Genomic DNA, 17,511 nt, shown 5'->3' on the forward strand with positions numbered 1-17,511 from the left:
CAACAATCTCCCCCTTTGGCATTGATGGAAAAACCAATTGATTTGACCTTTAAAAGATTCTGATTGCTATGATTCTAAAATGCTGAAATGCTCTCCCCCATATATTAGACTTCTCCTCTGTTTTTAGTCTTTATTTCAATCTGTAGTCTTCTCTCAGTCTTCTCCATACATTAGTCTTCTCCCCCTTGGTAGGTCTTCTCCCTCTTTGACAACAATGCCAAAAAGAAAAGAACTAAAACATAATTTCTATTTGTAAGAAGTTATTTCCTGCTGTTGTGTATCAAGTGAGTCTCGGTCAAAGCATTTGTCTTCAATTCTTGTTCCCTGTATAATTCTCTGTATTATTCCAGTATTAATTCCAGTACACTTTTAGAAAACCTTCTAAAGTGTATAACTCCAACATCAACTCCCAAAAGATATTCAAGAGAGTCATCGGATTGATGCTTTCACCGAACTCGGTCAGTGAGTAGAAGATAGGGGTAGGACCCCTAACTTACTTCTGAGATATTCAAAAGTGTCCTTTGGTAGTGGCTTGGTGAAGATATCTGCTATTTTCTCCTTTGTGCTAACATATTCCAACACCACTTTCTTCTCTTGAGCTTCTTCTCTAAGATAATGATATTTGATAGATACGTGCTTTGTCTTAAAGTGCATAACAGGATTCTTTGAAATATTGTTGGCACTAGTGTTATCATAGAATATAGTTACAGGCTCGGTAACTTTCTCATTTATACCTTCTAACAGTTGTTTGATCCATGCAATGTTGGTACAATTCAGTGCTGCAGCAACATATTCAGCTTCTGTTGTTGACTAAGAAACACATCCTTGTTTCTTGCTAAGCCAACTCAGTAGTCTTTATCCTAAAAAGAAAGCTCCTCCACTTGTGCTTTTCCTGTCATCAATGTTGCCTGCCCAATCAGCATCAGTATAAAATTTTAAATTAAAATCATTTCCTTTTTGATATACTAAGCCATAATCTTCAGTGCCTTTTAAGTATCTGAAAATTATTTTGATTGCCATCATGTGTGTTTCCTTAGGATCTGCAGAAAATCTTGCAACAATACCTACTGCATGTGCTATATCTGGCCTGCTGTGAACAACATATTGCAACTTTCCAATCATAGATCGGTAAAGTGTTTCATCAACAGATGCAGATTCATCATTCTTTGATAGTTTACAGTTGGTAGTCATAGGAGTACTTGCTGGTTTTTAATCCTCCATTCCAAATATCTTCAAGATTTCCTTTATGTACTTGGATTGGGTAATGAAAATCTCATTTTTTGTTTGCAGTATCTGTAAACCTATTAAATACTTTATCTCACCGATTAATGACATCTCAAATTCTTTTCTCATTTCATTTCCAAAGTTCTTGCATAAAGAGTCATTTCCACAAAATATAATATCAACAACAAATATGGCTGAATTAGTATTCCATTTTCATCATTCTTCATGTACATGTTGTTGTTCTCACTTGTCCTTATAAAACCAATCTTAATCAAATAAGAGTGCAATCTTTCATACCATGCTCTTGGTGCTTGTTTCAAACCATATAAAGCTTTGTTCAACTTACATACCTGATCTTTATTTTCTCCTTCAACAAATCCTTCAGGTTGTTCAATGAAAACTTCTTCTTCTAACATACCATTCAGAAATGCAGATTTGACATCCATTTGATATACCTTGAAATTCTTGTAAGCAGCATATTCCAACAATGTTCTTACTCCTTCAAGTCTTACCATAGGTGCAAAAGTCTCACCACAATCAATTCCTTCTTCTTGGGCATAACCTTTGCAAACTAGTCTTGCTTTGTTCCGAATGACCTCACCTTTTTCATTTAGCTTGTTTCTAAAGATCCACTTTGTACCGATTACATTTTTGTCCTTCGATCTTGGGACCAGTGTCCATGTGTCAATCTTCTTGATTTGATCAATCTCTTCTGTCATAGCATTTATCCAATCTTCACTGTTAAATGCCTCTTTCACTATTCTCGATTCAAATTCAGATATCAAACATGTGTTCTGTCTTAGTTTGTTCCTTTTCATCACTGGATCATCCTTATCTCCTATAATCTGACTTGGTGCATGATTTCTTCTGACATACTTGGCTAATACAGGCTTGGTAGGCTCTGTATGATCTTCTTCATCACTCAGTAATTGGATATTTCTTTCATTTTCTTCAATAGTTATCTCGGTAGGACTTCTCGTTTGCACATAGACAAATTCATCATAGTCTTCTGGTTCTTTGGAATTACCTTCATCATTTCTTTCTGCAAGTTCATCAATTTTCACATTTGCACTTTCTACTATTTTGTTAGATGATTTGATCAGACATTTAGATGCTTTGTTTCTAGAAGAATAACCTAGAAATATTCCTTCTTCACTTTTCTGATCAAACATACCATTTCTATCATCTTTATGAACATAGCATTTACTCCCAAAGATTTTAAAATAACTAACATTAGGTTTCTTATCATACCAGATCTCATAAGGTGTCTTCAAAGTACCTTTCTTCAATTGAACTCGGTTCAAGGTGTAAACAGCTATGCTTATTGCTTCTCTCCAAAATGTTTGTGGAACCTTCTTCTTAATCATTAGTGTTCTAGCACAATCCACAATAGATATGTTCCTTCTCTCAGCTATCCCATTCTGCTATGGAGTCCTTGGTGCAGAGACTTGTCTTTTTATACCATGATCATTGCAAAATAGGTTGAACTCATCAGAAGTAAACTCTCCTCCTCTATCTGATCTGAGACATTTCAGTTGTCTTCCTGTTTCATTTTCAACTCTAGCCTTGTACCATTTAAACATTTGAAAAGCTTCTGATTTTTCTTTTAAAAACATTACTGACATCATCCTTGAATATTCATCCTCAAATAATATGAACTACTTATCACCACAATAACTCTGAACTTTCATACGACCACAAAGATCAGTGTGCACAAGATCTAAAATTCCTTTACAAGTGTAGGACTTACTTGTAAAGTTTGATCTTGTCATCTTACCCATCTGGTATCCTCGGCACATAACATTCTCAGGTTTTTCAAGATTTGGTAGACCTCTTACTCGGTGCTTCTTACTTATTTTGATCAGATTATCAAAATTAACATGACAAAACCTTTTATGCCATAACCAAGTATCATCTATCTTTGCATGCAAACACTTATTCCGAGTTGAATCGAGGTGAAATGTGTTACCTTTTGTTTGTGTCCTGGTAGTAGCTAACTTTCCATTCTTGTCATGAACTTTGACAATTCCTTTCTGAAATTCTATTCGGTAACCTGTGTTGTTTAGCTATGCTACACTCAACAAATTGTATTTCAAACCTTCAACCCAATAAACATCATTGCATCTTGCATTATCAAGAAGTGTTATTGATCCTTTACCTCTTACCAGACATGGTGCATCATTACCAAATCTAAGATAGCCTCCATCATAATCTTCTAACATAACAAACTTGTGTTTATCTCATGTCATATGATGTGAGCATCCACTATCTATAATCCAAGAATCATTAGTGTTTATGTGAGATATTAGGGCTTTTTCTTCATACCTTTCTTCATCTGATCCATCCTTGATAGCCACATAAAAAACTTCCTCTGTATCAGTCTCATCTGATTTATCATCATTAGATTCTTCATCAGCTATCAGGCATGTCTTTTTATCTCTTCTCCTGAAATCTCGGTGTCCTTTGTAATGATTATCTTTCTATCTGTCATCTCGGTAATCTATTTTTTCACTAGATTCTTTGCTAGGACAGTTAGAAGCCATATGTCCTATCTTATCATAGTTGAAACATTTTAAAGGTAGCTTTCCTTTATACTTACCTTTTCTTCTCGGTAGCCTTCTGGCTAATAGTGCTTCAAACTCTTCTTGCTTTCTGATTTCCTCATACAGTTTGTGTACCTCCTCCATGTTTTTGCGAAATCTTTCACTTGCTCCACTGTGATTCCCTTCAGAGTACTTATACTTTCTATCATTGTAATCATTAGTTTCATCGATATGAAAAGAACTGAATGCATATTCAACTTTATTTACCAATGACCCACTGTTATCAAAATTACTTAACTCAAATGCATGTAGCTTACCAATAGTAGCATCTAAAGAAACTAGCATATTGGGTACAGACCTCAATTCATTGATTGCAGAGACTTGGATTGCATAGGCAGGTAGAAGGGTTCTTAACAACTTACTTGTTACATCCTTTTCTTCAATAGTTCCTCCTGCTCCTTTGATTTGATTTACAATCTCCTTTAGTCTTGTACTGTACTGAGTTATGTTCTCACCTTCATTCATCCTCATAGATTCAAGTTGTCCTCTTAGACTATCCACTTTTTCTCTTTGAACATGTTCATCTCCTCCATATACTGATATGAGCTTAGTCCACATTGCCTTTGCATCATTGCAGCCTTCTCGATCATTAAATTCTGAGTCGGTCAATGTAGATGTTATTTCAATCATTGCTTGAATATGTTCTTGCTTTGCCTTTATCTCTTCCATTGCCAATGGATAGGTGCTCGGTGTGATGAAATCATTCTCCAAATAATAGACAACATATTCTCCAACTCCTAATAGATGTAGCTTCATCCTTTTCTGGCATGTGGAGAAACTTGACTTGTTCAGCTTCGGTGCATCCCTCTTGTACATCTTTGGATCTTTAACTCAAGTGCCTTTAAACTTTCCTTTCGGAGTCCAAAGCTCTGATATCAATTGATAGTTATGATACTTAATGTAAGTACAAATCCAATAGCCAACAAGATGAGAGGGGGGGGGGTGAATCATACAAACTTAATCATCCATAAAAACATCAGATTCAACCTCGGTAACATATATATCAGTCATATAACCAAAAAATTGTCAAACATGCAAACTCAAAAGCATATGAATAATATAAACCTCATAACACTAGATTTAACATGGAAACCCAAATAGGGAAAAACCACTGTGGGATTTCAGACCCACTAAGAAATATACTCTTCTAGAGTATGCTCGGTTAAAAGCAAATCCTGTTAAAGATTACAAACACATTGCTAGATGTGACCCGGTTAAGGGATTTCCCTCAGATCTGTTAGGATCTTCACTTTGTTAGAAGTGACCTTATCAAAGGATTTCAAACACTCAATCAGAATGTCACCTTGCTAAAGGATTTACATATAAGAATGTTAAGTCCACTCGCTTAAGAGATTTTCTGTCACTTTCACAAAATAACGGTAATAAAAATCTATCTGCAACTTCACATCTAAAATGCTAAAGTAGATTCCTATTTGTTCAATACAATCTAGACATAGAACTAATCCTATCTAGCTGCTGGGCATCTATACTCTGTTATTCTAACAGGTCTTCAAGCTTTTGTGCTCGGTGATCACTATGTAGCATCCCTATGCATACACTTGCCCGCATACATTGTTTATCAACAGTTTCCTATTTATAAACAATCTTCTAACCGCTTGATCTCATTGATCACATTTCCCATAATCAATCATAGCCATCAGATCTTCAATCTTGTCCAGGTTCAATGTATCCTTCGATCTGAAAACATTTTACCCTACCTTGGAACTTGCATTGTCACCTTGGAACTTGTGTTAGGGTATTGCGTTTCAATCTGAGCTGTAGATCTTCATGCCGACTTTCCATTGCCTTAGATTCGTTAACAAACTTCTTCCACAACTTACCAATCATTGATCTGCTCTAGCTCATCAACATCTTTCATTAAATATCACATGTAAACATTTAATGCATTCTGTTATAGCTCGGTTGTAATTTGGTAAATACTAAACTTCACTCAATAGACATTCTGCCTTCATTAACTGATAGCAATAACCTTAGGGATTACCGACTAGGTTCTTTGCATGGTAACATAATATAGTATTAACCTTTACATTTACAACATATGTATGATGTTAAAACAATCTAAAACATCATGATCTCATCATTGTCTGACTCGGTAGTAGTTGCCCATTGAATACCTTATTCATCCCTTTATTCATCATATTCTTTACTGTGCCTTTTACCGACTTCTTTATAAACTTCGTATCATACTTCTCAAGATATGGCAACATCATACTGAATTAGAAAATCAATTTCTTGACATCAATGACAAAATAATAATATCAAGATAGTAAAACATCTTTAATCAGTTATGTCCATAATCATCAACAACCTTCTCAATATCCTTATTGAAATGTCAACAATCTTTCATTGTCTGTTATACTGTAATATTGCCAACAAATAGAAGACATCAACCAGATATCATGGTATCCAACAATAGAGAAGCCATCGCCTCATCATCCTATGTCCACCCAACTTCTCTCACTAGTACACTAATCCCTACACCCAAAAAAGACAAGCTAAAGATGAAGGTAAAGGATGAAAGCCTAGGAGAGTATAACACTAGCCAAATTAAATGTATTGGCCAACTACCCCTCTCACCTAGGACTCATGGCAAACCAAAAATTTTGAACTCAAGCCACTTATTGTAACCAATATTGATACACTTCAATGGATTCATCCTAGGAAGATCACAAGAACAAGAAACTATTGATGAAGACTTGGCAGGGTGGATCTATAAGGACCCTTTCAGATAAAGGTAAATAACAGATCAAGATCCCTACAAAGAAGTATTGTAAAGGTTTTACCATGATTCAAAAGATGGGCTATGACGACCATAGTGCATTAGGATCCCACAAGAAAGGTGTACAAGAGTCATTACAACCCTTGTTACAACAAAGAGATAAAATGGGACTCAGATTCAATTCTAGTTTAGGGGGCTCTTATAAGCTCAGGCTTACAAGCAAACAAAAGTAGCCAATTTCTAAATTCGTCCCTTCCAGAATCAAGACAATGTCCATTGTAGACCAACCTACAACATCGAAAAATCCAAGTCATGCAAGGACTTGTCAATCAAAGCTCGCACATACAACAAACAAGCAAAAGAGTTATGGTGCACAAAAGACAATCCCTTCAATATTACCACTCTTGCCCATTTCAGATACTCAAGCAACACCAACAACCCCATCAAATAAAACACCTATAATAGTTGTTGACAAACCTTTTACACCTACAAACATCCCTATAATATGCAGTGACAAAGCTCTATAAAGTGATTTTGAGATAGATTCACATAAATATGAATGGGTACTTTAGCTTTACATAAGAGGAGTCTCTTGATATTTTTCAAGATAAAGGAGTTGAAGGAGAGGCATGGATCAAGACCTTTTGGGATCCAGATACTAAAGACACTTCTAGGAGAGATAGGTCACCTCCCGAGCTTGATTACAAATAGGATAGTACTGACAATGACCTTAATACCCCCATCCTAGCCATAATTGATGAAGCAATGCCCATCATCCACCCCAAACTTGTTGACTGGGACCAACAAGACCCTTCATGCCTTGACACCTTCCAAATCGATGAGGCGATAATAGACTTTATTGAATTATGAGATAACATACCAAGCATGGATCACAAGGTAGGGTATGCTATTGAACTCAACAACATGACTTGCTTTGGAGAGAATGCTAAACCTTTTAGTCGCAAAAATATTACAATCAAAACAAGATCTTCAAGTGAAAACCACACTGTGGTATTTTTGGATCCAAGAAAAGTAAAAACGAAGGACACATCCAAAGGTGAAAAGCTCTCTGAGGTACCGAAGGATGCAAGGTTTGACATTCTCCCCTTCAACATGAATCAAGAGAAATCACCCATTCTCATAGAAGAGACCAAGGAACTCAATCTGGGATCAGAGGGGAACCCTCATAAATCCATTTAGCATCATCCTTCACTCACCTAGGGGATCCTTTCTTTTTGGAATTATTTAAGAAGCAGAAAATAAACATTGCTTAGTCATATGTAGACATGATCATACTAGATACAGATCTAGTAATTCATCACTTGGCCATAGCAAAAGGAGAAAAACCTGTAAAATAAAAGCTCAGGAAAATGCACCCTCGGATCGCACTCCTAGTGAAAGTTGAACTCAAAAAGCTATTAGATGTTGGTTTCATAAGACCAATTGACTATGCAGAATGGATCTCCAACATTGTTCCAGTGGCAAAACCATCCGGGGGCATCCATAACTGTACAAATTTCATAGATCTAAACAAGGAATGTCCTAAGGATGACTTCCCTCTACCCAACATTGATATGATCATGGACCTAACGACGAGGCATTCTATGCTATCTCTCATGGATGGGTTTTTAGGATACAACCAGATTAAGATTGCCCCAGAAGATCAACAGAAAAACCAATTTCACATGCCAATGAGGAGCATAATATTGGAATGTGATGCCATTTTGTCTCAAAAATGCAGGAGACACCTATCAAAAGGCAAGTACTACCATCTTCCATGACATGATGCATACACTAATGAAAGACTATGTGGATGATTTACTAGCTAAATTATTAACAAGAGATTGTCACCTCGCAGTACTGGACAAAATCTTCACTAGACTGGAACAATATAATGTTTGCCTCAATCCCGAGAAGTGTGTCTTTGGAGTGACCTTCAAAAAGATCCTAAGATACATTGTCTCAAACAAAGGAATTAGGTTGACCTTGCAAAAGCAAAGGCAATCATGGAGATGCCACCTCCTAAAAACATCAGCCAATTGAGAACATTACTAGGGAGGCTACAATCAATCCATTGGTTCATTTCACAATTGGTCGATAAATGTCATCCCTTCACACATTTGCTACATAAGAATGTCCACTTCAAATGGGAAGAGAATTTCTAGCAAGCATTCCAACAGCTTAAGGACAACCTGACGACACCGCCATTACTAACATCACCATCTCCAGACATTCCCTTGTTATTATACATAGTAGCTATGGCCACAGCCTTAGGGGTATTACTAGCACAACATACTGTCGAAGGAAAAGAATGTGCAATCTACTACATCTCCATGTTAGTAGTAGGGTCTAAACTCAATTATACACCTATTGAACGAGCTTGTCTCGCAGTAATTTTGGCAGCAACCAAACTGAGGCACTACTTGTTGACGCATAAGATACAACTCATCACAAAGATAGATCCACTCATATTTACTCAGTAAAGAAGTACTCATAGGCCACTTGGCAAGATGGGTTATGATCCTCAGTGAGTTCGACATAAATTGTGTGGACTGTAAAGCAATCAAAGGGCAAGTCATTATGTAATGGACTTTTTAACCATGTGAAGGTGTGTTGTCTCTCTTGTTATTGGCTTGAATGTTACTGAATCTACTCGATGAAATAGCTCTGGATCTTTTTATGGGATGGGTTATGGCTCTCAACCCAGAAGAGATGCTACTAGCTTTGTAATTGGCTTTTAGTCAATTTATGGAATTCAATCTGCATCTGCATCTAAATCAACAATTTTTGGAACTTTAACTCAATCTGCAAATGGATTTACTTTTGGAATTTGATCAAAATCAACAACTGTTAGAGAGCTAGAAGCATGTTGTAACCTAGCGATTTATTTACAACATAAAAGGGGCAACGAAACTGAATCTGGAACCAGACATACTCATCAATTTTAGAAGAAAAACTAGATGCACCTTTTTAGGGCATGGAGCATTTCAATGTGTCAACAATATGTTACTACTTATCAAGTTGCCATTAGTTTTATATCCAAAGTCATTCTATATACTCTAGTCGGTTACTACTATAGAAATATTCAGTCGGTTATAGAAGAAAGTAGTCAGAGAGCCCAATATGCACCGAGCTGTCTATCGAGTATCATTCCATGTCTATCGAGCAGCAAAGATGATACACCGAGTTGATATACACCAAGTGAAACATGTTACCAGATTCATTGAACCTGGACACACATATGAAAACGTGTTACAAGATCGAGGAACATAGAACCGTTATCACATTGGAAATTGCACTTAAATATTGTATATGATTTTGAGGTCATCTAACCAATGAAATATTTTGCATGGTTATTCATTCGAGAAATCATGTTTGTAAGATCGAACCAATGAATTAGATCATCGACATATGAGATCTATTTATACAGCATGGATTAAAGATAAAAGTGAGAGACATGGATATACATAAGTGTATGAAGCAAGACATGTGTGATGCATGAGAAAACACTAAGTGTTATGACTATTATAGAGACACAGAGGTCACCGAGAAGGATTTCAGAGAACAGTCAAAGAACATAGTAAACAGAAGGGTTTACCGAGTTACTTTATGGGTTACCGAGGTATGCTATAGGCAAGGTAATCTTATTTTGAGCACATAGAATCTGCTATAACATTCTAGATGTAAAGTTGCAGATATTTGTAAAGATTTTGTTGAAAATTTTGAAGTTGTAAGAGACACCTTTAACAGGGTAAAAGACTCTAATGAAGTCTATAAATTGTAAAGCCTCTAACCAGGTGCAACATTTAGACTAAGTGTTGTAAAATCCTTTAGTAAGGTAGATCTAATAGATCTTGATACTCCTAACAGGGTAAGCTATCAGAAATAGCTAAACATGTAGCTCTAACCGAGCAACCTTTGCAATTGCAGTAGTGAAGTTGTGGGTGCCATCCCCACCGCAGTTTTTCTCTCTAACCAAGAGTTTCTGCGTAACCAAAATATATGTGTTATGGAGTGAATCATGTATGATTATTATTTATTTGTTTTAACTTTATGTTATGTTACAACAATTTTTGGTTTATGCATAATAGTAAAGATATTGTTAATAAAAGGATTTGAAGTACTGATTCACCCCTCCCCTCTCAGTACATTAGCTTTCCATATTGGGCCTAACAATTGGTATCAGAGCTTGAATCTTGGAAAAGGGTTTAACTGCCTAAAGAGAAAGATCTTATCAATGGAAGGCTATAAACAATCTCGGAGGATTGTGTATCTGCAAGAAGAGTTGGATCATGCTAATCAAGTGATTGCAAACATGCAAAGGCAAATGCAAAAATCTCTAAAAGTGAGAAGAAGATTATTTGATGATTTGCAGGACTCTCAAGAGTTAGTGGAACAAATTGAGACATCATCTGAGAACAGTATATCTGAAGAGACTGAAGAAATGATTGGAGTATTGAAAGAAAAGAACAAAGCACTGGCTAATCAACTAAAAGCAATGAAAAGAGAACATGAACATTTCAGCACACAGATGACTGAAAATCTTGATGCATTGAGGACAACCGAGGATAAAGTAAGAGATCTAGAAACAGAGAAACAACAACTTGAAGCCTTAGTATCTGATAAGAATGATGAAATCACAAGGTTGACTGGAATTCAACAAAACCTGTCAGATCAACTAGGTTATGCACATCATGAAGCAAATCTGAAAGATGATGAGAATCAAGCATTGAAACTTGAAGTATCAAGGTTGACCAATGAACTTGAAACAGAGAAGAAATCCAAAGAAACATTGAAGAAGAGTTATGAAGCATCAAAAATGTCGGATGAGCAATTGAATACAAGATGACCCAACAAAGATGCAGGACTCGGTTACAAAGGAAAAGACTCTACCAAGAAGGGAATCCATACTACCGAGAGAGGAGAATCATCAAAGCAAGCTGGAATCAAGAAGAACATCAAAAGAATGAAGTCTATTTGCAACTCTTTATGGTGAAAATGGATAACAATAATAACAAAATTGAAAGGTTAAATGAATTCAACCACCAAACCCTAGCCTAACAACAACAAAGATCCACCATAACATATGAAGATTACCTAAGACAATGCAAATCAAATGAAATCACAAAGATTATACCATTACATGTCCAATAGGGTTTTGATCTCCATTCTTCCTATCTCCATTGATCTTGCTTGATATATTTGCTCTCAGATTTTATGTGCACAAGAGCTCAACAAAGAACAGAATGTGGTTGCAAGTAGGATCGTAGTGTAGTCAAGTGCATAAAATGATTAGCTAGGTTGATTAGGGTTTGATAATGAAGGAAGCATCTCCTTATATAGAAGACACAAATATGAAATGGAGGGATAAGATTGAGAGGTGTAAAAGGAGGTCGGCTATGATTAGAGGGTAGGTAGAAGAAATAATAAAATAATGAAAGAGGTAGGTAGTGTAGGAATTAAGAGATGAATGACATGTGTCATGGGTAGAAAAAGGCTAATGAATTAATTAAATAAATAAAGATTTATTTAATTAATAGAAGAAATGAGATCAATTAAATAAATAAATATTTATTTAATTTAAGAAAAGGATAATTTAAATAAATAAATGTATTTATTTAAATGAGAAATAAGGCTAGAAGAGGATAAATGAATTAATTAAATAAATAAAGATTTATTTAATTAATAGAAGAATTAGGCTTAGATAATTAAATAAATAAAATATTTATTTAATTAGACATGACAATTTTGGGTGTCTACATTTTGCCCCTCTTTGAGACAATGCGGCTTGTTGCGTTGTTTCAAAGAAGATAATATGAACTGATACAGAGTTGCCCAAAGATGGGAATGATATGCCCCCTCGAGAGATTGGATGAAAATGTCTGAAAAGATTGCAGACAATCTTTTGATAAGAAAGACAGGATAGAATGGACTGACCGGATAAAGTGACAGAGTCACGGGATAAAGAAGACTAACTCGGGAAACGAGGGCTAAGGTGAGGGTAGGCTATAAGATAGACCACGGGAAAAAGACATCCTCATTGTCATCCACACATCCACGAGAGCAGAGTGCACAGCGAAAATAGAGCAGTAGCAATCAGTAGTGATGACAATGGCTCACTGATTCGATCGCGTTCGCTGATTTCAGAGGCCAGCAGAGGCAGGAGAGCCAGTAAGTACCACAAAACCTCCTTGTACTTTGATCCATTTATTGTTGTCATTAATGCATGGTAGATAGGGAAATAAATGCGCTTTAGGTTATGGTCCAAAAATGTCAAAAAATGTCTAAGCGCGTCTGCGTTGGTGCGAGGCGCGTCTATGTCCGCCAGGCACGTCTGGGTTTGTACCAAGCGTGTCTGTGTTTGGAAACGCGTCTGCGTCGAATGTGGTCGCGTCTGTGCAGTGTAGGGGTGTCTGTGCCAAGAAGGCACATCTATGTCTCCCAGGCACGTCTGTGCAGAGCATAGACATGTTTGTGTCTTCCAAGCGCGTCTGTGCAGTCTTTAACCGCGTTTGTGTCAGGAAAGCGCGTTTATGTCCAAAAAAAAAAATGTGAATTTGTGTCTTCTAGGCCAAATCGACAGTTCTATGAGGAACATACGCTGTTGATTAGATAAGTTGCTAAGAGGATACACTCGAGCAGGTCCTCTAGGGAAGACTAGAATTGATCGACGCACTTTGTGATGAACAATGAGTACCAAGATATAGTACTTTGTGATGAATAGGGAGTACTGAAATATGAGCAGCACTTTGTGATGAATAGTGAGTGCAAATGTGAGGAGCACTTTGTGATGAACAGGGAGTGCAAAACACGTAGTACTTTATGATGAACAGGGAGTACCACTAGGATAGAAGCAACACTTTGTGATGAACAGTGAGTGTCACTAGGATAGATAGCAACACTTTGTGATGAACAGGGAGTGTCACTAGGATAGAATGCCATATGCATTTAGATAAAAAGTAGCATTTTGTGATGAACATTGAATGCCACGATGACTAACATGATTGATTTGCTTGACTGCAGGAGTATTTGCCTATGTTGGAGTCACGGGAGAGATTCCCGTCGACGCAGAGTTTGCGACCTGAGCTGACCTTCGAGGACCGAGTGGCTATTAAGGCTATGGATCTGAGACATTCTGTATGTGCCTGAGTTTCGGGCGAACATGGGACTGCTGATTGCACTAGCGGAGAGGTGGCACTCTGCGACTTGCACTTTTCATTTGTCGATGGGGGAGATGGCAGTCACCCTGGAGGATGTATACAGGATTCTACAGATACCGATCGATGGGGAGCTGATTCTGTACGATCGAGATGGAGACAGGGATGCCCTTAGACTAGTGTTCTAGGATCTGAGACTGGAGATGAGGGTGGGACATGTGGCATGGGATACCATGACATGGACAGGATTAGCACTATCAAAAGTGTTGGCAGGAGTTATCAGTGGGTTCCTCTATCCAGATAGGGTGACACAAGGGGTGGTTGCAGGGGACACAAGGGCCAGGAGAGATGATCTTGGGGTGGGTCCTTCTAGGGCTCAGACTCTATCGAGGCCAGCCGGCTCTGAGGAAGGGAATTCATCATAGCCGTAGAGGGCTCCCTATGTATCAATATTGTACCATTTTGTATGATGATGTAGACACCTGCGGGTGATTGTAGTCATATGATTTTGACATCATTGTATCATGACACTTTATATATACATATGAGATGATTCATCTTTGCGGTAGCTATATGCATGCATACCTATGTGATGTATGTTTCTATGTGATGCTTATGATATGGATGCAAATATGTATATGATGCAATGCAATATATTTTTTTGTTCTTTTATGTTTTATATGTGTATGCATGATGCAAATGTGAATGTATGTAATGCAGATGAATATGATAATGCAAATGTAAATTGTGCTAGCAGGTGTTGTGTGCAGGATGTGATGCAGTTGTGATATCTATATGTATGTATGAAATGCTTATATGTGGTAATGCAGGTGCAACTACATGAAATGCAAATATTTTTGGTGTGTCATTATACTCAGTCATGTGATAGCAGGCTACATGGACTCAAGAAGGATGATGGAAGTCAATCAAGAAAGGGGGATGAAAGATAGAAGATATGAACATGGAAGAGCTTCTTGTGCGTTATCATCATTGAGCTTTATTATGGCAAGTAGGTTATGAAAATTGAGGCATATGTTCGACCCAGAAAGTCATTGTACCTGTTTGCATGGAGATAAGACAGTTACAAACAAGGAATGCCCCAGTTCACACTAGACTCACAGTGTCCTCATATCTTTGGACAAGTCATAGCATTACTTAAAGACAATCCACAGACAACAAATACAAATAGGTGATGATACCCCATCCTCACCTTTCTAGTCAAAGACATCCTGGAGATAGAATCTCTAGTTAGAGACATCCCAGAAAAGCTAAAAGACATGTCACCTAAAGATAAAATCAAAAGAAAACCAAGACTCAACACCAACATCCACTGTAGTCCTCAAGTTTAGTGTGTCTTGTCACTTGTATAAGTCTTATTTGATTGTGGTCACAATGTTTACTTTCACAGAAAGGATAGATAGCATGAAACCATATGTTGTCTGAGTTTGTGGAAATATTTGATTTTGTTGAAGCTCATTGTTGCTGCTGTCTCATCTGAAACTGACTGAATCCATGAAACTGATATTTTATTGCGAAGAAGATGAGACCTTATTGCGGACTGGCAATGCAAATGTTGCTTTATTGCAGATTGTGCATGAATAGATTGAAGGAAGCTGGAAGAAACTGTACTCCTCAAAACATGTGATGTTCTTAGTTCCACACCCATCACTAGACATAGGATTTGCCGTAGCCACAGATAGGATTTGATTTATTATGGATGGAAATGGAGGTTTATTATGAATGGCTAACCAATCTTGGGTAGATCAATAACAAGCCATGATGGGAATGGGTAAGTTTGTCATGAATGAATAGGTTGTGAGTGTGTGCAAAGTGAAAGGATGAAAGTGAATCCTGAAGGAGGGAGGAGCAATGTCTCTACGCATGGCGCTGGTGACCCAGTTTTCACCATGGTACTTTCCTAGGGCGCCACTGAAGTGGTTTTCACCATTGGACAAAAAAAATTTCTTTACTTTTTTTTATTTTTCAATGTTTTTTGTGTCACAAGGTGCCTGTTTGCCAAGTTTTCACCAAGTAACGATTTTTTTTATTTTTATAATTTTTTTGTATTTTTGAAATTTTTGAATTTTTTTGTATTTTTAAATTAGGATACTCTGAAGAGCTATGTGTAGAACCTGCGAAGGTGCATGTTGTTGATAGGATCCTCCAAAGGTTCACCTTCTGTAGTTGAGAGGTGATATGCCCCAGATCCATAAGCTGCTATAATGATGTAAGGACCAAGCCAATTTGGTTCGAACTTGCCCTTCTTCTCTCTATCTTGCTAATTTTTGGGATTTTCTCTGAGAACCAAATCACCTACCTCAAATGTGCGAGGCTTGACTTTGTGATTGTAACTGCATTGTTCCTTGACTGAATGATGTGTAGCTTGAGTGACTGTCTTCCTTGATAAAGGAACTGAGATAGAATTACTAGTGTGTGGACTACGTAGGCCCATATGCGTGTCACCTAAAGAAGTTTGGGCATCTCTGACAACAAAGTCCCTTGAGGAAGCTCCATTAAAGGTCCATGATGTATCACTAGAAGGGAAAGGATGTGCGGAACAAGTGGATGAGTAATGAAGGCTTGTGACTGTGAAAAGAAGTGAAAGTAGGATAGCATGATGGAGACTTAGGATCAAAAAGTATGCTTTTTGACTTGAAATTTTAGAACTTTTGCCCCCAGTTATTTTGATATTAGGGGAGATCAACTCTTTCTCTTTTTGCTTCATAGGATTTTTATCCTTGACTTTCATTTTTGTGGAGTCCAGTAGCTTTTGATTTTGATTTGGACTAAAAGACTTTTCTTTATTATTGACTTTTAGATTTTTCTTTTCAAAGCTTGATTCTTGATCCCCAATTAGTAAGGGCTTTTGTAATTCTTGTTGATCCAAGTCTGGGAGTGGAGTGGAAATGGAATGAGTGGATGATATGGTAAAGCTATGTGAGTTCTCAAGAGGACTAGCGATGCACTTAATAGATTTTTCGCTGGAACCACTCTTGGGACTATTGATATCAAGATATGCTTGCACCACTAGAGGAGATTTGCATTCAGACTTAGTAGCCACAACCCTAGGTGGTTCACACCCAATTCCTTGTAAATTGTTTATAGATTGTTCCTGTTGACTGAATGTCTTAGGAGATAGTAGGAGTTGATCGACATGAAAGATATACTCACCACATCCCATGTCTCTAAACTTGAACTTTTCTTTGATCTCTGCTTGTTTTGATGTAGAAGCTTTTAAGGATTCTGAATCAACATATGCTGATGAAGGAATAGCTTCTCGATTGACTAGTATTGTTATTTCTGATCTAGGTCACAGATTGTTGCAATATATGAATGGATTTGGGTCAGCTTTGACGGTCACTTCAACTCTATTGTGAGGAAACTTGATACATCGATGATATGTAGATGGGACTGCTCTCATCTCATGAATCCATGGACGTCCCAAGAGTATGTTGTATGTGAGATCAAGGTTAAGGACTTGACAAACCACATACTTTATAACTGGCCCAACTTTGAGAGGTAAGGTGACTGTACCCTTGGATGAATGCTCTTCATCATCATATGCTTTGATGGTAATTTTGTTTGTAGAATTCATAGCTTTATCAGAATATCCCAATTGTTTAATTGTGCTCAATGTACAAATGTTTAGAACAGCTCCTCCATCTATCAGGACTCGCTTTATTCGATGTTTGTGTATGAAGGCTTCAACATGTAGTGGTGCATTATGTGGCTGACTTACGGAGGCGTCATCAGCTTCTGTGAATGTAAGGGAATGTGGAACGGATAG

Source organism: Cryptomeria japonica, chromosome 7, assembly GCF_030272615.1.
Source record: "Cryptomeria japonica chromosome 7, Sugi_1.0, whole genome shotgun sequence".
Lineage (NCBI taxonomy): Eukaryota > Viridiplantae > Streptophyta > Pinopsida > Cupressales > Cupressaceae > Cryptomeria > Cryptomeria japonica.